Below are 26181 nucleotides of genomic sequence, written 5' to 3' on the forward strand. Positions count from 1 at the left end.
GACACAGATTGAACCAGGAATTCAAACAATGTCAACAGGGTTAATTCTCTCATTCTTTGTCTTCTTCCCTTGGCCCTATTTTTCTTCCAACTGGGTTGATTTGCAAGCTATACCTTTCTACAAGGTAAAAAATACTACTCTCTTTAATCTAATTCTGCATTGCAACTCCTATGAAAGAATTACTGTCTCTCTAGTTCCAACAGAGATCATGAGGCCTTTCTTGGATCACAAGCCCTATCATTTTGGGCTGGAGAATGAATCACTCAGATTGGCAAGTACTGACTCCTGTGCTTGCCCTTGGAGATAGTGTGTGGGGTTATAGGAAAGTGATGCTCAGGGGTTAGAGGTGTAAAAGTAATTTATGTCCAACAGAAAGTCAGAATACTGTTTATGACAAACGAAGAAAGGAATTCTGGCCAGGTCCAATAAAGCAAGTAAAAATTAAAAAAAAAAAGTACAACTGCAAACCACATGCTAAAGCACACCTGATACTTTGTATACAACAGGTCCCTTGTCATTGCAGTCCACTTAAAGAAAATGATTATATATGAAAATCAAAAAAAGCTAATTCAAAAATATGCAAAATAAAATAAGTGATCAACATTCCCATAGAGAAGGAAGCGGTTAGGAAGAGATTAAAAAAACAGGTCTGATTTGTGTTTGCCTTGAAGGAGAAATAGCATTTGGTCAAGTTGAGTGGAGTAGAGAATACCTTGTAAGCAGGAGATTAGTTAGTTAAGTTAAGGGGAAGAGAAGAGGTAAATAATATATTTATTCATTCAATAAACACATAGTATGCATTATCATGAGCCAGTTGTTTTGCTATCATCATTTACAAGTTACCTCATTAAATCATTTGTAACAGTGCTGTGAATGGAGATGAGCTACTTTTATGTGAGAAGGGACTCCAGGCTCAGAATGTCCAAGTCACCTTCCCAAGGTCACCCTAGTATGTAGATAGATATTTCAAACTGGAATCTTCCTATTCTGTATTCCTCCCATCATGTGATAGCTACTATAATCTCCACAATGCTCTGGGGACAGTGGCAATGACAATTTGCAGAAGATGCTTGGGGGAGACTAGGTCTAATAGACTATGTGATGTTAGAAATCTATTTTGGTATTCTATGCACAAAGCTATACATCTACCCCAGGATGGTGGTAATAGAGATGTGAAGAATGGAAAGCATACAAAAATATATAAAAGAAAGAGGATTAACAAAATTTACCGATTTGTTCTGAGAATTCTTCGAAAGATAGAAATCAAAGCAAACCAAAAATTTAGGTCTTCAGTGTCTGTGGAAATGATGGCACCATTAGTCCAAGTAGAGAATAAGGAAGAGTCAGCTTAACGTCATGGGTTTGTCAAATATATAGTGTAAGCCAAACTTTAATAAGTTACTAATTATTGAGGATGAGAATCTGAAGCTTTAAGAAAAAGAATTCAAGGGTAAAAATGTATATGGAAAGATGTCTTTGAAAGTATGTAAAGATCTACATTACAAATATTTATGTGTTTTCTATATAGACATATATTTTTCTTGGAAGACCTCTTAGGTTAATGCTAGCTACATAGTTAAGTTCTCAAATATTATCAACTTAAAATAATAAAAATATGTTTTTTAACACAGAATGATCAAAAGTAGGTGTTTGCCAGGTGGCCTTCTTTGCAATAATTAAGAATCTACACTTTCTCCATCTTGTCGAGCCTTGAAATCCTCTACTTCCAGCCAGGAAAATGAAGGAGAGGATCATTTGGGGGGATTTTATGAACTCTGCTTGTAAGTGGTACATACCACTTCTTCTCTGGTTCCACTGGCAACAACTCAACCACATTGGCATACTTAACTGCAAGAGAACATAAAGAAAGTTGTCTGACAGTGTGCCTAAATAAAAATGGAAAATTTCTGGAATTTATATCACAATCTCTGCCACAACTCCTTTTAACATAAATAATATGTCAGAGGCAGATTGTTCTAAAAAGCTTATCAGAGAAACATCAGTTTCTTGCTAACTGTGCCAATTTCTTTTCCTCTATAGGCAACCATTTTTAATTCTTTTCTCTTATTACATAAATCCAATACCTCTACTAATGGCACTTGTCAGCTATGTGAGTACACTGCTCAGATTTCCTTTCAAGAGAGTTTCTTGCAAGAGAGCAGTTAGCTGACAACTGTGAGCTGCTATATTTTCAAAATCCCCAGCATATTTTTAGCAGGCCATGCTCTACCTTGGTTAATGCCTGTCAATGACTGAGTATGGTGGAAGTACTAGCGCCAGGCCATTTCTTCACAAGTGGTAAATCCCTTTAACAAGCGTATTTTGTGTTCTAATCATCCTGACTGAAGCTTGCTCAGGCATACCCTACAGTCTGAGCTCCTTACTATTCAATTTTCCTTCCTTCACTCTTTCCTTTTATAGGTGTCAGAACTGTATTTCTATCTGAAAGCTCCTTGTGTTTTCTCTTAAACCCTGTTCCAATGTTACCCAGGCATTTCTAGCAAAAATTATTTGCGGGTTTAATTCTTTCTGTGTCTGATTCTTGAAAATCTTAAACTTAGATGACTCTCAAGTTGACTCACTTGGAAAACTAAAATGTTATCCTTCATTCTTCCCTCTACCTTTTCTTCAGTGTTTAACTGATTCCCTAACAATGCCACCTTAGAAACGCTCACTCTCATCCCTTTTCTCTACTGCCCAGCAGAATCTCTGTTGGATCCTCATTACTTTTCTGAATTACAGACGGAATTTCTTAAATTGTGCCCCTGATTCTAGTCTTGATATCTTCAACCTACAAAAGTAGGTTGAATATGCAGCCAGACTAATACGGCAAAGTTAATGTTGTAGTTCCTCCTCAGGAGGCTTGCAAACGCAAATGCCTCAGGGAACTGGCAGGTTATATAAATGAGTGAAGCAAGTGAAGAGTGTGGTGACCCATAAAAGTGCCTTTTCTTCCACTAAAAGCAAATTTCTCAGGTGTAAGGCAACACCGATCCAGTATGAATTCCTGGTTTTTCCTTTTCTTTGTTTTTAAGGTTTAAGGAAACTAGGTTTTAATTTTTTAAAAGTTTTTGTAGGTACATGGTAAGTGTATATATTAATTCTTGATTTTTCAAGAGAATCCTTAATCTGAGTCTTTGTGGAAAAATTTCTATATATTTAAATTATAACCCACTTATTTATGAACATACACACACACACACACACACACACTGAATTTACCCTGCAGCTGCCAACTTTTTATTTCTAAAATACAGACTACTCATTGATATCGGCACATGAGACCTATCTTGAATAAAACCCGGCTTCTCTCCTTATTTTCTGGTTAACCCACTACCTCCTTACACTCTATACAACTTACTGACCCACTTGTAGTTCTCTGAGTATTCCACTTTCTTAATGCATCATAGCTTTTGACTTTTTTGATCTTTTGTCTAGAATCACTTAGCCAATCTCTAATCATTCTTCAGGTCCTCTTATATCCCTAAAAACTGGGTTAGGTAACCCTTCCTCGTGCAGCAGTAGAACCCTGTACTTAATACTGACACACACTATCTTAACCAAAATTGCCTATTCTTTATGCCCTATCTTTACTTCTAGCTGAGGACACCTTGAACTGTGTTTTGCAAACCATTGTTGTTGTTGCATCACCTATTGCAATTTTCCTGGTATATAAAAAACACAAAATTTTTTTGAGTTGAATTAATATATTAAAACAATGTTTGATGGCATTATAAATGGCAATGTATCTGATTATTTTTTCCCCGTAGGAAAAAGTGTAAATTTCCTTCAGCTCAATAAAGCTAGTTAATGTTCTAGTTATATATCTTGGATCATTGAATATACTGATCTCTGCTAGAACTGGTTCATTTTCATAGAATTTTGTGGACTTGTTTCATTGGTCTCAATGCTCCCACTTTTCTTAGTGCAGTTAAGTTGTTTAAGTAGACCCTTGAACCAGAGCTTAGCTATAAAAATTTAACAAGGTAAATGCCAAAGCTTTTCTGATCCTTTCTACTTTCTCACTATGTACAAATAACGTCAACATGCCTACTAAAAGCTACCCTTCTTATGAGGCTTCTGGGATGCACATTCTATTGACACACAGGCTCTAGATGCCATTTGGGAAAATAAGTGGTGGAGTTAGATATGCCATAAAATGAAGAGTTTGGAGGTTTGCAGAAGTCCTTACCCTGAAATTCTCTGGGAAAACTCAGTTACATGTTGATGAAGAATAATAATAATTGAATCGCATTTTCCAACAAGGTGGGCTATCAGCTTTCCTCTTTGAAGAAAGGTAATTTTCCACTTAACTTAGGAATAAAGTGGTGCTAGCAATAGTAATAATAGAAGAAAAGAAGTTGCTTGATGTGCATGTTACATATATGTACACACACATATAAACTAATTTTTCCGAATAATTATAATTGATGTACATTGAACTTTTACTCTGTACAAAGCCCTTAACATATATTATTTGATTTAATTTTTCCAAGAACTTAATAAAATAAGTATGTTGTTATCCACTTTATAGGTTGCAACTTAGAATAGCTAATAATCACCCAAGCTCATACAGCTAGCAAGCAGAAGAACTGAAGTCAAAATCGCTCCAGATCTCTTGTTCTGAACTGTTATGTTTTATTAGCTGTCAGTATAATATTACAACTTGAGGATAAAATCTGAAGGCAATAATAAAAAGTATTCCAGAATTAAGATCTTGGGCAGTCTGTATTTTCCACTTTTCAATGTGCAATTGTAATTCAGTAATTCTGCTAGTAGAGACATAGTTCTGCAGAATCCTTTGATTGTTACTACCATGGTAGATGAAGGAACAGGCAGTTACCCTTGATTTCATTTCTGAGAACTCCATTTCAATAGCATGAGATTTGCTTGACATATGGTGAACGCTTCAAGCAAACATGTTCCCTTGAACATTTAACAAATAATCTAATTTGGAAACACCAAATACCACAAGGAAAAAGTAGTACTCTTGTGCTATTTTCTGACAGATTTCCACACCAGTGATTTATGGACATGTGTTAAGTTTAGGATTCTTATCTGAAGCCAAGAAAAAAACCTTTATATTTTTGAAGCCTATCACCCTCAATGATGGAAGCCAAACCCTTGGAATGTTGCTAAAATCAAGGATGAGAGAATACAGAATGTCATGTACTATCAAGAACTTATTGACTTTCATATGGTTCTCATTTATTCTCATACATGGTAAATTGAAAGCCTTGGGAGGAAGCCAATACAAATTGTTACAGATAACACTATCTAAATTTAACTGCCATAGGTATGCTTCATATAATAAATATATATTTCATATCAGCAACTCAGCAAGGCAAAAATTGAAACAGACTAGTCAAAACTCATTTGGATACAATCCTTCAGAGAAGGCTCAATTTGCCAATATAATTATTTATCTTGGTCTGGAGAGCCCTTAATACTCAATTTCATGTTTCTGACTCTAGAGATTTTATACACACACACATATATATACACATATATACATACACATAAAATATGGAAGTTAGAACATCGAAATCATAACAATATCGTAGGGTAATAAAATTAAGTTTGAATACATGAAAGTTTAGTACCTGCCTGCAGAATCAAATAGATTAATTTGTTGATATTTTCAAATTTTTAAAGACATTTTTGCAACAGAATTTTTTCTTGGTTTAATGGGTTCAGTTTGAGGCATCATTTGAGCATTAATGGCTGTGGCATGACATTAATTTTTAGCCTAGTGTGATGGTTCATTTATCAAGTGCTTAACAGAGTACCTAGTATACAATAGGTTAGTAGGCATACAATTAGTCTTTGCCAAATGAATATTAAATGTATTGTTGGAGGACAAATGAACAATATTATCTGTTTCAACAATTGTAGCAGAGATTCTGTGCAACATGCAGTTGCTTTCCATTTAGATTAATGTTTCTCTGAAACAGAAAGTTTCGTAGAGGAAAGTCTTATCTAACACATAGACAGATTCAGGGCCCAGCACATAGAATAAACCCATAATTGTTGAATAATACACATTTATAATGTAAAATCACTATGGGTAACAAAGGAATCCTATTATACACTTTCCTACTCTGGATAAAGAGAAATATATATATATTTACATGCATATTTACACATATTTAATTATTAAATGGATTACTTATATACATATATAAATATGAATATAATATATATAAATATGAACACAATATATAAATATGAATATGAATACACATATACATATATATACTTATGAATACATATATACATGTTTATATATACTTATAAATACATATATACATATATTTATATATGCATATAAACAAATTTATTTATATATATACACATATATTTATTTATTATCTGGCTTACTAATACTTAAAGAATTAATAAATGCCAAAGCCAGGGATATGACTAAAAACTAAGATATCTTTCCTTTTAAGATAGCTATGCTTGCATAGCATGAGACACTATGGTTGCATAATATCATTCAGTGACTTAAAACAACAAAAGTCACTTATTTCATGTTTTTTGCAGGTCAGGAATTTATACATGGGAAAGCTTGTCTCTGCTCCATGTTGCCTAAACTTCAGATGGAAGACTCAAACTCTGGCATTGGATTCTTCTGAATATTTATTTGTTCATCTATCTGGTTATTGGTGTTGGCTATTATCGGGGATTCAGCTAAGCTCACACATGCCTTCACAATGTGGTGGTTGGTTCCAACTACAGACATCTGAGGGGAGGGGAGGAGAAAGAGGAAGGGTGTGAGATTTTACCCTACTTACAAGCCAACAATTTGGCCTGCCACATTTTCATGGATATTGGCAGATGTCATGAGGTTTCTGGGTCAGAGACAAAGAATAGTTTGGTACTCACAGCAGTGGCAGTATCCAGTGTCACCATTTTCATACACGAATTCCCCAAGGCCTAATTTCTACAAAGTTCTGCAAAGAGAGCCAAGTCTTGCCTGCATATGCAATGAGTTTTGTTGAAGAAAAGGAAACTCATGTTTAAGGAACTACAATCTTTTATAATTGGCTGCAAGCAAACCTGCCTAACAATTTCTTCAGAGAGAAATGTTTTTATCGTATCGGAGAGGTAACAAATCTACCATTTGCTGCAAAGGGGAGTACTATGTCTTTATTCCAAGGTTATTTACCATACAAATATCTTTGAAAAGATAATGCAGAAAAGAGGGCAGTTAGTGCCTCTGCTTGAAAGAGATGCAGAAACATGAAAGACCCATAGAGAATCTTTTCCTCCGAAACACTGCTTTCAATCTTTGTGGTTAAGAACAACGAATAAATTTAATATAAACTCATTAAAAGATTTAACCTCAAAAAAATTTAATATCCACATTTAAGATTTCTTTAGGAGAGAAGAAATCAACTCCCTTACCCTCATCCTCCTTTGGTTAGGAATGACTACACAGCGTAGAAAACTTGGGACTGTTAGGCATTAAACAATCAAAAGATTCTTCTCAAATTAAGATCATAGCTTACATGAATATTTTATGAAAAATGGCCACATTTGATAGGCTTTTCATTAAACCTATATATAATTTGGGTAGAATTCACACCTTTACAATGTTGAGTTTTTCAATCCACACATACGGTATGCCTCTTTGTTTATCTACATCTTCTCTGATGTCTTTCATTAGCATTTTGTAATTTTTAGCATAAAGATCTTATACAAGTATTTTTTAAATTTGTACTTAAGTACTTCAATTCCCTTGGCATAATTATAACTGATATTATATATATGTGTATATAGATACACATATATATTATTTATTTATTTTTGAGAACTCTGTCACCCAGACTGGAGTGCAGTGGCTCAATCTCGGCTCACCACAACCTCTGCCTACCAGGCTCAAGCTATTCTGCTGCCTCAGTCTCCTGAGTAGCTGGGACTACAGGAGTGCACCACTTCTGTCCAGCTAATTTTTGGATTTTTAGTAGAGACGGAGTTTCACCATGTTGGCCAGGCTGGTCTGGAACTCCTGGCCTTAAATAATCCACCAGCCTCAGCCTGACAAAGTGGTGGGATTACAGGAATAAGCCACTTCTCCTGGCCCTAATATTATATTTTTAATTTCGGTTTCTACCTGTTAATTATTGAAACATGGAAATGTGATTAATTCTCTTGGGTTTGATTATATATTCTACTATCTAGTTGCATTCATACATTAGTTCTAAGTTTTTATTTTGTCGACTCTTTGGGATTTTTCTATGTAGACAACCATGCCATGCCCAAATTGTGAAATTTTTACTTTTTTGCCTTCCACTTGTATGCATTTTTATTTCTTTTTCTTTCTTTATTACTCTGGCTAGAATTTCTCCTACTATGCTAAATAAAGTTGTGAGCAGACATCTTTCCATTGTTCCCAGTCTTAGGAAGAAAGCTATCAGTCTTTCACTACTAAGTTTGATGTTAGCTGAAATTTTTTGTAGATATTCCTTATCAAGTTGAAGATATTCCCCTCTATTTCAATTTTTCTGAGAGGATTTTTTTCATGAAAAAGTGTTGAAATTTTTCAGATTTTTTTTTCTGCCTCAATTAGAATGATGCTATTTTTTTTTCTTTTCGATTTGGTGACCATACTGATTGATTTTTGAATATGGAATTTGTCTTGCATACCTGGGGCAAAATATGCATTGTTCATGGTGTGTAATCATTTAATACATTACTGAATTCAATTTCCTATGATTTTGTAGAGCAATTTGTGTTGAACTTTCTGAGACATTTTTTTTTTTGCCTATCTTTTTTTACTATTTTTTTTTACTGATATTTACTATTATAAATCTATTAAAATTTGAAAATGACAGTGCTGTATATAACAAAAAAGATAGTTTTTGCCTATCTTTTACTTCTTTAATTTTTCTTTATTTTCTTTGTTGGGCTTTTGTATCAGGATAATACTGGCCTCATAAAATAAGTTGGAGAACATTCTTTTTTCATTTTCTGAAAGAGATTGTATAAAATTGTGCTAATTCTTTTGTAAGTGTTAGAGAATTCTCTAGTGAAATTACCTAGGCCTGGAGATTTCTCTCTCAAGATATTTTAAATTATAAATTCTATTTAATAACTACACAACTATTTAGTTTATTTCAATTTGGTTCATTTTGGTAATTTGTAGCTTTTGAGGAATTTCTCAATTTTAAAAGAATTGTCAAATGTGTGAGTATAAAAATAGTTTGTAGTATTCCCTTGTTGTTCTAATCATTATGAAATAATACCACTTGTTTCATTACCAATGTTTATGATAATTGTCATGACTATTTTTTGGATTTTTAACACTTTTATTAACCTTTTGGGATAAAATTTTTGTTTTGTTGGTTTTCTCTATTGTTTTTCTGTTTGATTCTTTTTTATGTGTGCTGTTTATAATTTCTTTCATTTGCTTGCTTTGGGTTATTATCTTTTTTTCTAGTCTCTTAAGGAGCTTAGATTGTTTATTTGAAGCATTTTCTCTTTTCAAAAATAATCATATAGTATTATAATTTTTCTTTTACTGCTATTTTAGCTGCATCTCATTAATATTATGTTCGTTTTAATTTTCTTTCAATTCTCTCTATATTTTATTTGACTTCCTTTTTTATCCATGGATTATTTAAAACTGTGTTTTTTAATTTTCAAATGTTTAGAGATTTTCCTCTTGTCTATCATTGATTTCAAATTTGATTCTATTAAAATTAAATAGCATATTCTGCATGATTTAGATTATTTTAAATCTACTGAGGTTAGTTTAGTGATCCAGCATATGGTCTATCCTGGTGAATGTTTGGTGGACAATTAAATAGACTGCATATTGTGCTGTTGTTGAGTGGAATGTTTTATCAATGTAAGTTGAATCTTATTGGTTGACAGTGTTTTTCCGTTCTCCTCTGTCTTTGCTCTCTTTTTATCTAATACTTCTATTTCCCACTAACAGTGGGAATTTGAAGTTCTCAACTACAGGTGTAGATTGGCCCATTTCTTCTTTCAGCTCCATCCAATTTTGCTTTGTGTATTGAAAAGCTCTGTTTTTTTTGTTGTTGTTGTTGTTGTTGTTTTTTGTACATACACATTTAGGACACGATGTCTCTTGTTAGATTAATCCTGTCATTACTATGTAATACCTTTCTTTGTCCCTACTAATTTTCTTTGCTCTTAAGTCCACTTTATGTGTTATGTAATATATATCATTATATATTGTATTGCCTCAGAGCTAAAGCAATTTTACCTCCTAAGGTAAAATAGAGTATGCAAACAAAAATTGGCCAAATACCTTACTTTAAAAAATTAATGTTTGCATAATATATTTTCATCCATCATTTTATTCTTAACACATCTGTGCCATTATTTTTGAAGTGAGCTTTTGTAGATTCAATATAGTGGGGCCATGGTTTTTATCCATTCTGTCAACCTCTGTCTTTTAATTGATGTATTTAATCCATTTATTTGTCAAGTAATTATATTATGGCTTAAGTCTGCTAATTTACTGTTTGTTTTCTGTTTCAAATTATGCCCTTTCTCTTTTCTTGCTTTTCTGTGGGTTCCTTGACCTAGTTTTATTTTAGAATTACATTTTTGTTTATAAAGTTTTTGAATAATTTTGTATAATTTTCTTAATATGTGCTCAAGGTATGACAATAAACACTTGCAACTTCAAAAAGACATGCAAACTCTTAAAATGTTTATGTGAACAAATATTATCTTCTTTACCTGTGGCAAATGATAACTGATTTTTATAAGTTCTTCCAGTTCTAACAATCTGTATTATGTGATATTTACTATTATAAATCTATTAAAATTTGAAAATGACAGTGCTGTATATAACAAAATAAAAGCCTATGACTCTATCCATGCTACTTAGCAGGGCTTTTTGAACTGGTTTGTCCAGAGTTTAAGGAGTTAGTTGGAAACTATTCAGGACCCTCTTGCTTGCTTGTGGTAATTCAGAATTATTCAGTATATAAGACGAGTTTTAAGGACTTGTATTCTTCGTGCTCTTAAAAATAAATGCACCCTAATTTGCTTCTTGTATTTTTTATAATTTTACATAGTAATAAAGACTTCAATAGTTTTAAGATTTGTAAAAGTCACTATTGTAATATAAGCTGACAGCTGTGATTGGTGTATTTGGTTGTAGATCACTGAACAACTGAGAAAAGAAAAACAAAAGCAGGAAGTTAGCAAAGTTTCTATTATCACCAATATAAGCCAAAAATTCCACGCATTTATTCAGTGGCAACAAGTAATGTAGGTTTTTTGTTGTTTGTTTGCTTTTTCTGAGATATCTACTCTGTGCCAGGCATGATTCGAGGCCTCAGCTATGTTGGTGAAATAGGGAGGTAAAGACTGTAGGGAGGATGGAATTAAAGTTACTGTTGAAGCCTGAAAAAATTCTAGTTCTTTTTGATCCTTCCAAGAGCTCAGATGCTAAGATGATTTGTTGTTCCCACAATCCATGCATCATTAAATAAACCCATAATCACTAAGTAAACTATATATTTTCTGTTCTTTACATTCTGAAAAGTTCTAAGGGACACCCTTAGCCATGATACTGTATGGTCTTGAAAATTTGGCTAAAATCATTTCTATTTGTATACCTCTGGATGTTTTAAACACTACAGGGCTTTTAAAAAGTGACATTTTGAATAGATAAGTAAATAAACATTGGTATCAGCAAATATTAGATATTACTGTGAGTTCTCGCTGTTATGCTTGTTAAAAAGTATCATGATGGAAAGAAATCAGGATTTAGAATCAAACAAATCTGTGTTCAAGACCCTTAGCTGCTTTTGTTAGTTGAATTCAATGCTGGCTGAACTCTAAAGACTCAGTTTTTTCACCATGTAAACAATAATCATTATATAAAGCTAATAGAGCTGGAAAGATAAAGTATTATGGGTAAAATGCTTTCCTTAGTTTATCTACTTAAGTAGTGCTATTTCCTTTATTTACTTACCTTGATCCAAGTGAAAGCCTAGTTTTAGAATTTACTTTTACCAAAATTGTACTCTGAACCAAATGAGCTCAAAAGTTCAACTTTGAAAAGTCAAAATCATAGAAAATTTTTACATTAAAACTGCTCAATAATTGTTTTCAAAATGCACAGCAGGACTTCTCTTATTTACCATGGTGAATAAAATGACTTCAGTTTTTGACATTTGAAGTATATAATAATAAAAGTTATAGAAGTTAGAAAGCTTCCTTCAGGGAAATGGAATATTTTTACTTCCTATGAAAATGATATTTTGGTCTCAATTTAAGTAACACAAAACTTAGTTTTCATTTCCTGATTTTAAATGATAAGCTGTATATTCCTAGTTCACAGTAAACCACATATTTTTAGAGAGTTAGAAACGTTGCTTCAAAGTGGTAGATATTAAGCGTCATAAATGTCCAGGCTATAAGTATGATTTCCTGCTGTGTAAGACATAAGTTATTAGGTTCAGTTTGAAATGACTCAAAATGCTCCCGACTTCTAACAATTAAAAGAAGAAATGTGAGGCTCCGAGACAATCTCGGCAAATTTGTATTCTGATTAAAATAATTATTTGATCCTATACAGTTCAGTGCATGGAAAAAAGTTGTCTAGTTACTCAATTCAACGTGGTTGTTAGAGAAGAAAATATGTCTCTTATGTGGGGTTTGAACTTCATGTAGCTTTGTGATTGTATTTGTTTACTCACGGTGGAAATCTCCTTATTAAATTGTGGGCAAGAGGCAACCCATGGTGGAAATCTCTGTATTAAATTGTGGGCAAGAGGCACTTCTATTGGTTTTTCTAACAGTAACTACTTACTTCAGGAAGGATTAAGTTAAAATACTAACTGTAGATCTCTAGAGTTGATCTTGTAACAGAACTAGAACACATTCACTTGATATTTAGACATGTGCAGAAGGCAAACCATTTCATAAAGGGCTGGATATAATTTTTTCTTTCAGTTCTAAGTCAAAATTTAACAATTTTTTTCTATTTTTAATAAATATGTGGGCATATGCATCTAATACTGAGGTTTGGTAAAGACTCTTCTTCACTTTAGTTTTGCATGTGTGGGCAACTGACCTTTATGTTGTTACAAAATACTACTTAAAAATAAAAAGCTCAATTCTGTACAGAATGAGCCATTGTTTGTTGTTAGGCTCTCATTAGCTGTTATAGTATCAACACTATTGTCAACATGATGTGGATCTTGAATTGTTTTCCCGTCTCCACTGCTAACTGTGTGTTCCTCTTGTTCTTGGGGCCAGTTGAACCATACATCTTGTGTCCTAAAACCATATGGAGCATGTTTTTGTATGAATTCTCATGATTAAGGACATCTGTCTCAGCCTCTACATTTGCCTTCAGGGGATCTTTGCATCATTTAATGGTACAGTTAACAGCATGTTTTGCATCATGAAGTTGGCCGTACAGTTTTTCTGGGGATTCTACTGTTTTCGTTCCTTAAAAAAACACATGGACGAGTCTATATTTTGTCTTTCTGTCTCCCATTCTAACTTTCTTGCTTTTCTTCCTCCCTCATTCTCTTTTTTTTTCTATTAATATTTACTGGCCATCACCTTGTGTTTAGCAGGTCTTATAATATTCCAAAATTGCACATTTTCAAAACAGTAAAGATTGACCACAATTTCTAAATGTAATTCACTTTTCCTTTCAATTGCTTGTTTTGAGTGTAATTTGGATACCCTAAAGTTCATGTGTTACTTTTCTATTTATTTTGAGTAATATGATTCAGATTCAACTCCTTTAGATATTACTGAAAATATTCTTAAGTGAATTGATACAAAATATCCACATTCCTCATAAGTTATCAAACCAAAATGTTGCTAACTCTATACTGAAATTCTACTAATTCTTCTGACTGTACAGATTGATTCGTCAGTATTTATTATAAAGCATTAAATTAAAATCTATTTTAATAACTTTAAATGGATATAGTAGCACTCTAAATAGGAAATGCAGTCATTGAAACTCTCAAACACTAGGGAATAGATATAAAATATGTGCAATTATTTAATCAATTATATGTTGTTGATTTTTACTTTATAATCTATGACTTCCTTTCTTTGTTGATGTCAATATTGACTTTCTTTAAAAATCTCTAAATTATGAAAAAGTCTAAGTTATTGTAATCTACATTATAGACTTTTTCTAGTATGTTTTACTCATAGGTAAATGGTTACTAGTCCCATTAATTGCAAAATGCAGTGGTCATGTGTTTCCAAATAATTTCAAATTGTAGAAATAAATACAGACAGTCTCCATGAAAGCATATTGATTCACAATTTCTATTTATTGATATTTATTTACTCTTCCTAACATTTATATTTACTCTTCATAGTGCATAATGTTTGTTCAGCAGAAATATCATCAAAAAACTATTGATGTGCCAGTTACCATGATGCACTGAAGATACAGAAACGAACAAGATGTCCCCACTCTGGTGAAGGAGTCTATTTGTTGTTGGTATTGACAGTGTGAGAGGCAGGTGTAGAAACAAGATTGACAGACTTTGTATTTAAAGGTGTACGTTTCATAAATGAGTACATAGAAAAATGAACACGTTTAAATTAATGATGTAAACATGTTAATATTCCCAAATACAAATATAAGTCTGTACAGTGACTTGCTTTTTTAAAAAGCATTGAAGTGGAATTTGCATACCATTAAATTCACCCATTTTAAGTGTATAATATGTTGATTTTTGGCAAATTTAAAAATCTTGCTGGCATCAGCACAGTCTAGTTTTAAAACACGTTCCTCATTCCAGAATGTTCCCTTGTGCCCTTTTGCAGTCCCTCACTCCACATTCCAGCCCCAATCACTGGTCTGCTTTTTATCTCTGTAGATTTTCCTTTTCTAGACATTTCATGAAAATGCAATAATAAATAATGTATAAATCATTAAAGATTTATAGCAAATGTAGTTTTGTTACCCTTTTTTCATGTTTCTCAACTTGTTTGTACAAGGAAAATTATTTCAATTGGTATTTTGAAATGTGGGAGAGGCCTTTGACTAAGAACTTTAGGAGTAACACCCCTAACTCTCATTATCTTCATTTTACAGATATGAAGACTGTGCTTTATAAAAGATCAGACATTTGGCTAATGACACTGCTACTAAGTGACAACAGAGATTTAAAACTAGTTCTGTCTAATTCTAAATCCACTGATACAGTTTCTCAGAAAGTTGAAAAACTTTTAACATTATAAACTCATTGATAGTGACGGATATTGTTCTTTTGTTGTTTAGTGATTACCTCAAGATCTACAACAATGATCAGCAATACAATGGGAGTTTTAGTTGTAATCAGCTGTTTCATATTTTAATAATTATTAAACACTCATGTACCAAACACAATGCTAGCTGCCTGAAATTACAAAAGGAATAAGGTTTGATATAAAGTACCACATAGGCCAGGCGCAGTGGCTCACATGTGTAACACCAACACTTTGGGAGGCCGAGGTGTGTGGACCACCTGAGGTCAGGAGTTCGAGACCAGCCTGGCTAACATGGCGAAACCTTGTCTCTACTAAAAATACACTTAGCTGGGTGTGGTGGCAGGCAACTATAATTCCAGCTACTTGGGAGGCTGAAGCAGGAGAATTGCTTGAACCCTGGAGGCGGAGGTTACAGTGAGCCGAGATTGTGCCATTGCACTCCAGCCTGGGAGAAAGTGCAAGACTCTGTCTCAGAACAAAAGGTACCATGTAGTTTTCACTTGTTCTAAAAATCTCCTCTCATTGTGTAACTCAAGTATAAAAATCCATATTACATCTGAAAAAGGAGTTATTCTTCTGAACTCTCTCTACCCTCCTTAAAGCCAAGTATATGCCACTTTGCTATGTCAGTTGATTTGACTTATATTTGGTACACAGATTGCATTTTTTTTTTGTAGGACAGAAGAACTCCCTGTCAAGCTAGTTTAACTGTATTACATCTACCAATATTCAATTATTTAATTTTTTCAAAAGTAGATGCAATCATAATACATCCAAATACAACCTGAAACTGTTGGGAAGTAATGCTTAGGACAAAATTTCAATCTGGTTTACTGGAAAATTTTAGCAATAAGTAAAAATCTTAATGTGTTTCCATATGCATGGTTTCACACACTTTTTATCGGGTACTAGAAAAACACTGAATGTTAATGCCATTGAATTTTGCTGAATTAGTGTACTATATAACTCCTTTCATATTAAAGATTTTACCCACTTAACCTCACCAGAAGTAGTGTTTTCACAGTGCATGATTATGACAAAGATAGAATGATAGGGAGAGGGGAAAGTGCCATCAGGTTCAGGGTCAACAGAAAATAAAACTCGTTCTCTTTTTGTAATCAGTTATAATTCCCATTTCAATTTAAAAAATTATTGTAAAATATTTTCTTGAAATTTGCTTAAATTTTTCATTTTTAACAAGAAACGTTATTTATAAAACACATTACTTCTGTGCATATAGGTGTTGGGTCTGAGAAAGTATACATTATGAATTTGATGTGTTATTAAAAGATTGCTGTCAAAAATCTGTTTAGTTAATTGATGCTGTCAATTGATCGCATTAATACCTAATACTCATAATATTTGTACCTAAATTTTTCTTATAAAATTGTTTCTCATTGGTTTTTATTCTTTTTATTTCTCCTATTTTTTAAAATTGAAGTTTGTAGTCAGGTCATGTGGCCACATCAAGTCCATCATTCAAACACGTATCAGGAAATTGGAAATTTAAAAATGACTTATGCGTGGATATGATGCCAGAGGCAAAGACAAGGGGGTGGGGGCTGTTTCTAAATACCTTCCAATGACAATAAAAAAACGGAAGTTATTTGTGATCTTAGAAGATGGCTAAGGAAAAACTGAAACCTGAAACTAAGGAAACAAAAGTTTAGACAAGATAATCCCAACATCAGAGAAAGCATTTGTCATTGTCAGAACTCCAAAGAGCAATAAAGCTTTAATCCATTTCATGGACCCTAGGACTCATGGTCTAGTAATTCTTATGTCACCAAACCATCTTAGGATCTGTATGAAATTACAGTGTGTCACCACTCTACATCTGCAATCTTAATGTTTCTGTCCTTTGATTGTATGACAAGGAAACTCTTGAACCAGAGCACTGCACTTCACAGGAGTCTGATAGAACCAGCTGCTCATAATTTTGGAGTTTTATAGGGCTTTTTAGTCTCAGAATCCCTGTCTGACCTATGTCCATATCCAGAATTCATTTTTTTTTCATTTCCAGAATTCTTCAGAAAAAACTCTTGCTGTCTTTTAACGTCTTAAAACATTTTTCAAAAAATATATAGAGAGAATTAGAAAGCCACTCATAGACTTACCCTCTTTCTCTGTTGCTTCTTCAGTTGTGTAATATTCATGAAATCTGGAACGACCATTTTAAATTATATTCACTGAGTTTGAAACAAAACGTTTTTAGATGGTTTTGTTCCCTTAAAAATGAATATTATTGTCTAGCATTAACATTCACCCAAATTGATAGCATATTGAATTATGTGTGTAGATTCTTAAACGTTTTGTTGTGAAACATCAAAAGAAATCACTGACTTTTTATTTAACATAAATAAATTAAGGGAAGTTTAGAAATCTAATTGTTGGAAAAATAAACTTCAAAACATAACTCTTCAAAAGTCTATGTGCTCACATTTTCTATTCCCGAATAAAAACTTTTGCAAAGCCCTCTGAAAGCCGTGTAAAAGGCCAATGAATTTCATTTAGCATTAATTTCCCTACTCACCACATAGCAAATATATGACACAACTTATAGTTCTGTTAAAAAAAAGCCAGAACTGTTACCTGAACAACTGCTTATAAAAGAGCGAGGCAGCTTACGTTTTATCTATTTTTTGTGTGCTTTCTACTAAGTTTTACAATCTAAGTGTGTTAGAAATAAAATCAAAGTCATTAGGAATCTCTATGCATAAAAGGAAATTAAATATCATACTCAATGACTTGTGCCACCTGTGGCAAATAGTTTTACATGCCAATTTGTGTTTTCAGGGTTTTTTTGTTTGGTTTGTTTTGTTTGTTTATTTGTGTGGCTTTTTCTCTTTTTTTTCTTAAGAAAGTGTCTCTTTGTCATTCAGGCTGTAGTGCAGTGGCACAAACATAGCTCACTATAACCTCAGACATTTGGCCTTAAGCAATCCTCCTGCGTTGGCCTCCAAAGTGCTAAAATTATAGGCATGAGCCCCCAAGCCTGGACTTTTCCTTTTTTAATTGCTGACCAATAATAGTTACCATACAAATTTCAGTTATGGTCCATGGTTGATTCATTTTTAAGATCACAATAAATGTATATTCTTAAAAATTATTTCTACAAATTATGAATATTTAAATGAAAATACAAAGGGTTCCTTTCATTAAGTTTGGGAAATGTTATATGCTCTATATCACCTGTTGATGAATCTCTATGTTTGTTCTTAACTTTTCCAGAAAGTTCAGTACTAAAGCATCTGTTTAGTGGTGTTCATTCTACATCATTCAAATTTATTTAACCAAAGAATGCTTTTCACTAGGTATCTGTTTTGCAGAACACACACTGGGAAATGTTGTCGGGTACTGTACTGAATCACACTACAACATTTTGTACTGACATGATGGTCAAAGGTTGAAATGTTTTTCTTATTTGTTTTCTTATACATTTAGAAAGTTAATGCAAAATATATAAGGTACCTTGTCCATCAAGAGACTTGTCATCTATCATAGCGTGTATGTGTTGCTCTCTCTTTTCCTAAGATGCTGCATATCCCTCTTCTGTTGATTCAGTAGAAAATTTTATGACTATTTTTCCCTTATATCCAAATGCAAAGGAGTTTAAGATGTCTTAAAAGAAGCTTAATCGTTCCCTTTGAAAACTGGCACAAGACTAGGATGCCCTCTCTCACCACTCCTATTCAACATAGTATTGGAAGTTCTGGCCAGGGCCATCAGGCAAGATAAAGAAATAAAGGGTATTCAAATAGGAAGAAAGAAAATCAAATTGTCTCTGTTTGCAGATGACGTGATTCTATATTTAAAAACCCTATCATCTCAGCCCCAAAACTCCTTAAGCTGATAAGCAACTTCAGCAAAGTCTCAGGATACAAAATCAATGTGCAAGAATCACAAGCATTCCTATACATCAATAATAGACAAGCAGAGAGCCAAATCATAAATGAGCTCCCATTCACAATTGCTATAAAGAGAATAAAATACCTAGGAATACAGCTGACAAGAGATGTGAAGAACCTCTTCAAGGAGAACTACAAACCACTGCTCAAGGAAATAAGAGAGGACACAAACAAATGGAAAAACATTCCATCCTTATGGATAGGAAGAATCAATATCGTGAAAATGGCCATATTGCCCAAAGTAGTTCATAGATTCAATGCTATTCCCATCAAACTACCATTGACATTCTTCACAGAATTAGAAAAAAACTACTTTAAATTTCATGTGGAACCAAAAAGAGCCTGTAGAGCCAAGACAATCCTAAGCAAAAAGAACAAAACTGGAGGTATCATGTTACCTGACTTCAAACTATATTAAAAGGCTACAGTAACCAAAACAGCATGATACTGGTACCAAAACAGACATACAGGCCAATGTAACAGAACAGAGACCTCAGAAATAACACCACACGTCTGAAACCATTTGATCTTTAACAAACCTGACAAAAACAAGCAATGGGAAAGGATTCCCTATTTTATAAATAGTGCTGGGAAAACTGGCTAGCCACACGCAGAAAACAGAAACTGGACCCCTTCTTTACACCTTCTACAAAAATTAACTCAAGATGAACTAAAGACTTAAATGTAAAACCCAAAGCCATAAAAACCCTAGAAGAAAACTTAGGCAATACCATTCAAGACATAGGCATGGGCAAAGACTTCATGACTAAAACACCAAAAACAATGGCAACAAAAGCAAAAATTGACAAATGGGATCTAATTAAACTAAAGAGCTTCTGCACAGCAAAAGAAACTATCATCAGAGTGAACAGGCAACCTACAGAATGGGAGAAAATTTTTGCAATCTACCCATCTGACAAAGTTCTGATATCCAGAATCTATAAGGAACTTAAACAAATATACAAGTAAAAAACAAACAACCCTATCAAAAAGTGGGCAAAGGATATGAACAGACACTTCTCAAAAGAAGACATTTGTGCCACCAACAAACATATGAAAAAAAGCTCAACATCACTGATCATTAGATAAATGTAAATCAGAACTACAGTGAGATACCATCTCACACCAATCAGAATGGCGATTATTAAAAAGTCAAAAAGCGGCCAGGCATAGGGGCTCATGCCTGTAATCCCAGCACTTTGGGAGGCTGAGACAGGCAGATCATGAGGACAGGAGTCCGAGACCAGGGGTTCGAGACCAGCCTGACCAACATGGTGAAGTGGTGAAACCCCATCTCTACTAAAAATACAAAATTTAGCTGGGTGTGGTGGTGCGCGCCTATAATCCCAGCTACTCAGGAGGCTGAGGCAGGAGGGGAATTGCTTGAACCCGGGAGGCAGAGGTTGCAGTGAGCCAAGATCGTGCCACTGCACTCCAGCCTAGGCAACAGAGAGAGACTTCCTCAAAAAAAAAAAACAACAAAAAAACAAAAAAACTTCAAGAAGTAATAGAAGCTGGAGAGGCTGTGAAGAAATAGGAATGCTTTTACACTGTTGGTGGGAATGTAAATTAGTTCAACCATCGTTGAAGACACTGTGGTGATTCCTCAAGGATCTAGAACCGGAAATACCATTTGACCCAGCAAGCCCATTACTGGGTATATACCCAAAGGATTATAAATCTTTCTACTATAAAGACACATGTACGTTTATTGCAGCACTATTTACAATAGCAAAGACATTAAACCAACCCAAATGACAACTAATGATAAACTAGATAAAGAAAATGTAGTACATATACACCACGAAGTACTGTGCAGCCATGAAAACAAATGAGATAAAGTCCTTTGCAGGGACATGGATGAAGCTGGAAGCCACCACCCTCAGTAAACTAACACGGGACAGAAAACCAAGCACCATATCTTCTCACTCCTAATTCGGAGTTGAGTAGTGAGAACACATGGACATGGGGAGAGAAAAAACACACACCGGGGCCTTTTGGAGGGTGGTAGGGGAGAGGAGGGAACCTAGATGATGGGTTAATAGTGGAGCAAACCACCATGGCACACATATACCTATGCAACAAACACATGTATCCTGGAACTTAAAGTAAAATAAAATTAAAAATTAAAAAAAGAAGCTTAATCAATGAGGATAGAATTAAAACTTCATTTTCCCAATGATTCAGCTGGTATGGAACTCAGTTTTTATTTCATTATACTTAAATCAATTTAGTATTATATGTGTCCCTTTTATGTTTCTTATATAATGCAAAGTAAACTTCACTGAGAAGCATATGAATTATTGCAAACTTGGTTGCTATTTTGAAACTTTATAGGTTCATACCAACACAACGTGAGGACACTTTGCAAACACATTAAAACAAATATTAGGTTTTCATACGAGGAAAATGTGCAATTACCAAAGGTAAACTTGAAAATACTATCTTTCAATAAATGGGTCTTCACTTTTATTTGGAATGAGTCATTTTCTCCTGAAATAGTGCCCAAAGGCTAGGAGCAGACTGACCCCAAGCAGGACTGCTTGCAAAAGCATTGGTTTGGAAATCACTGGGCAGTACTGCCCTAGCACTGTGCCTGGGATAAAGTTTCTTTCATCATTTAAAGTTTCCCATTCACTCTTATCAAGTATGAAATGTAATACCCCTTGTGGTTCAAAGAAATTTTGTTTTGCTTCCCTTTCTCTCAGCGTTGCTCCAGTATTGACCCAAAGCCTCCTTGATAAGTCAGTTAGCCTGATATCACTAAACACGTGGACAGTAAATGTTCTGACAGCCGAGGAAGCCTTGGGGAAAGGAAAAGAAGTAGGAAGCAAACAGCCCCCTGCTGTTTGGGCCAGAATTTACCTCAATTTCACTTCCAGAATGGCAGAGAGAGAGGATTAGTAATGTTCCTTCTGGAGCCATCAGCAGGTAATAGTGCTTTCCTGCTCATCAATTAGGCCCACGGCTGTCACTGCCACCTGGGTCTCCCTGGGGGACTTGGCTGCATCCCAGTGTGTGAGACACAGAGGGAACAGAGTCAGAAAGTTACTGACCACTGCTTAAGCAAAGCCACTCAGTGCTGGGTCATTGGTTGGCAACATATACCAGTACGTTTAGAATCATGATTTTTGACAGAAAATGGAACTCCAAAATATAAGACATAAAATTGAAAGTGATGCCATACAGCAGAATAGATTTGAGGGAAAAAGCATCTCCATATGTACATTTCTTTTTCCCTAAAGACCCTATTTATTCTGACCTTAGCCTGACCTCTTCTTAAAATCCTGTTGCCGCAAACTGGAGCAATGAGGTCACCTCAATTCTACCTTGACTGCTTCCTGCTAATAGTTTAGAATCCTAAATAGTTCTGCATGCTTCTCTAGGTTGTTTCAGCCAAACCAGCCAGTCACCCTGAGGTATGCAATACAGATGCCATATTAAGACTCATTATGTCTAAAAAAGTGACATGTCGTACTTACAAAGTCAAACTGAAATATGTCTACCTTTGTGACAATGTTTGGCAAAATTACTATTGAAATCTTCAAAGAGATTTTGGTGATTATACAGTCTCTAATCGGAAACATGGTCAGTGATAGAAGTAAAACTGTTTGAATGAAGGTAAGATGGGGCGATGCTAATTTGTATCTACGTCGTCAGAGCTGTTTACGTCAATGTTTTCAAACAAGGCGTTTTATTGAGAATAACACATAGCATAAAGTCAAGATCAGAGTTTGTTTTTTCAATGAAGCTAATTCTGTCTCATTTTTAATGTATATCTTTAGCCAATGGGGTACAACTGGCCAGTGACCTCTTGGAGAAATAGTGAGCACAGTTCTTCATTTGTCTAATATAAGAGATTGTGTATTACATAGGACTAAGGAAAATTTATCATTGTGACAGGAAAAGATAAATCATCTAATAACTGAATGATACCATATGTAGAAACTTTCAAAAATATTTAGTACTTTCTACCCTTTAGAGTGGCTCAGTTTTGTCTGCATCCACTCTTCTTGGTATCTTGTCGTTGAAATCAACAATATAAATTCAGTGACTTCTGCTAGCCTGGAAACAAAGCCCTGATTGATAGTTCTAGCAGGGAATAGGTAGGCACAGATAGGAGCTGAGCCTTTATTTTCAAGTAGCATCAAGCTGGACACAAATCAATCAAATCAGAACTTGCTGCTACCCAGACATGAAGCTGTTCATGGATAATAGGATGCTTCCACTTATCATTTTTATCTTACATCAGGAGATGTTAAGTGATTCCAGTCATCCTTGAATAAAACTGCAGGAAGAAATATTCATCACTGTGTTTCAAAACAAAATTAACCTTTCAAAAATCTTTAAACTCTTTCAAATATAAATTTTCCATAACACACATAGTAAGGGAAAGAGGATTTTCCAGGCATAAAAGTGGGAAACAATGATACAAGTTATACATCCTTACACATCATATGGGATACAACTCACTCATTCTTATCAAAAATAAATATTTCTCAGGTCTGCAACAACTTCAGGTCCAAGATGCACTTGACAAAACTATTCAGACTTTGTCTTTGGGGAGCTTTAGATGTCAGACTTGAGCTCTGAAACTCAAGTCACATCCGGAATATCTAGGGAATTACATCAGTCATGAGAAGCAAGTTCATAGTAGCAGAGTTTTGTTTTGCCAGAATATAAGAGTGAATACCAACAGCAATACCTAATATTTCCATGTGTGTACTAGGTTGTAATTACATTGAAGTGGAATGCTTCAAGTTTAGAAATCAGCCTTCATAACCTCACAAGGTTTTTTTTTTTTTTTTTCCACTTACAAGGGGCACTGATATTTTTTAGAGCTGGTAGTCACACATCAACAAAATTCATTTTCTCTTATGAGAAACTAAGATTATATCAGAGTGTGTTTATATGTGTGTGCTTCTTCCTTCTACCCTGCAGCTCTTGCTAGTATAAAGCTGCCTCTGATGTGGAAATGTGGATGCCTACCAAAAATAGTGCCACATGCTGCCATTTATGGATGTATCCCAGGGGATGTGAAAGAGGGTTCTCAAGCCCTACTAGTCTTATTTTAGTAAATTCTTTCATCTGTTGTATTTTTCAGTTCAAATCAGAAGAGTTTGTTGCTTGTCTAATACTAGATGATGCATTACATTGAAAATGAGAAATCCACATAGCAACAAGAATACAGTGAAAGCGCAGGCTTCTACTTAAAAGCTGAGTAATACCACATGTAGGTTGCTAAATGTTTATAAAACTGTGTGGGTGGGTTCATGGAATCAAGGCCTTTCCTTCGATTTGGAGACCTGTTTACAGCTGTACTCAGTAGAAAGGAAAATATCACTGGGCTTGCCACTTCCAAAATACCACTAGGGAAAGAATGACTAACTTGGCTGGACATTTAGTTTTCAACTTAAAAATAGTATTAATATAGAGTTTATTTTTTTCTATTTCTTGATTGGAAAGTTGGTTTAATTATTGTGTTGCCATTTGGCACTTAACTTTAGCTTTGCATCCTTTAGAAATAAGCACACATTTTATTATATTTTAACATACTAAGGGATTTATGTTGGGTTTAAAAATATGATGGAAGAATTTTATCATGTCAAAGCACAAAACAACCATACCAATAATGCATTATAGGTGATGATCAATGCATTTAGGTTCAGTCCTCCTTAGACCATAAGCATACACCTTCCTGTTTGGGAAAGGTGGAAGTTGTCCATCTGGTTCAGCCTCTACTAACCTTGTAAGGGAAGAGGCTCACAAAAATTCCTTCAAGAAGCTGCGTGCCAGGGTTCCCTAAGACCACCCATAGGCTGGTTCAGCATGAATTTGCCAACTCATTTTGTTTTTATATGTGAAATATTGTAAATAAATGGTAGAAATGTCCATAAATTCAAAGTATACAATGTTTACTTAATCTGCATACTTGTCTTATCACAGACTTACGAGAATGTTTTTAAGGACCTCCACGGAGAAAGATTCCACAGTTTTCATAAGCGATTTATTTTACAATTCAACTAACATGAAGTATATACTATCTGACATATAATCTTTAATATGTAAATTAGTTCCATCTCCTTTTGATAAAATCTGAGTGAAAATAGGAAATTACTTATTCATAATCTTATAAATATTGATAGATTTAAAAATCATTCTTAGGGTTCCATTTAGCTTTCAGCCAGAACGTATATATGTATGTTTATTTTATATATATATTTCAGGTGGGGATTTTGCCAGTTGCTGAATATGCCTACTCAATTGCATCTTCCAGAACTGGGGAAATTTGAGGACCAATTGGGCCAACTGTGAGATAAATTTGAGCCAAAACACCATTGATCACTTGATCCCCATCACCCCCTACTGTGACTGGTAGACTACAGTGACACTTTGGCTCTCCAAGTATTAGTGTCACTAATGCTCTAAATGTTTCTTTTCCTTTCTCCAATGCATAGTCATCTTGGTAAATGGTGACAGGTCCATTTGAACAAGGTTGGAAGAAGAGTTAACAGTAAACTTTTGACAGTGTAGCAAGATTCTTCCTCAACGGGATCCAGGCCCCTTCATTCAAGGGGTTCTGAGTGTACACTGCTATTTACTATAGTAACCTTCCAGTTACCTTAGAATAATATATATTTATTCAATTTATTAACTGTTGTGCAGTATTGAATAGTCATTCACCTAGGAACAAATGTTTCAATTTGTTCCAAGTTTCTAATGCTCTTGCAATGCAACAAATTAGTGCACACTCTCTCGAACATGTGTCCTCCTCTTGGTTAGATTCAAAGAAGTAATATGTTGGAACCAAGGAGATATATATATATGTGTGTGTATATATATATGTGTGTGTGTGTATATATATGTGTATATATATGTGTGTATATATATATATATCCTTTTTGAAAATTTCTTATTTTCACTCAGATTTTATCAAAAGGAGATGGAACTAATTCACATATTAGAGATTATACATCAGATAGTATATACTTCATGTTGGTTGAATTGTAAAATAAATATATATATATGGATATGTATGATTTCC

This window comes from Pan troglodytes, chromosome 2 (assembly GCF_028858775.2).
Source record: "Pan troglodytes isolate AG18354 chromosome 2, NHGRI_mPanTro3-v2.0_pri, whole genome shotgun sequence".
NCBI classification, from domain to species: Eukaryota; Metazoa; Chordata; class Mammalia; order Primates; family Hominidae; genus Pan; species Pan troglodytes.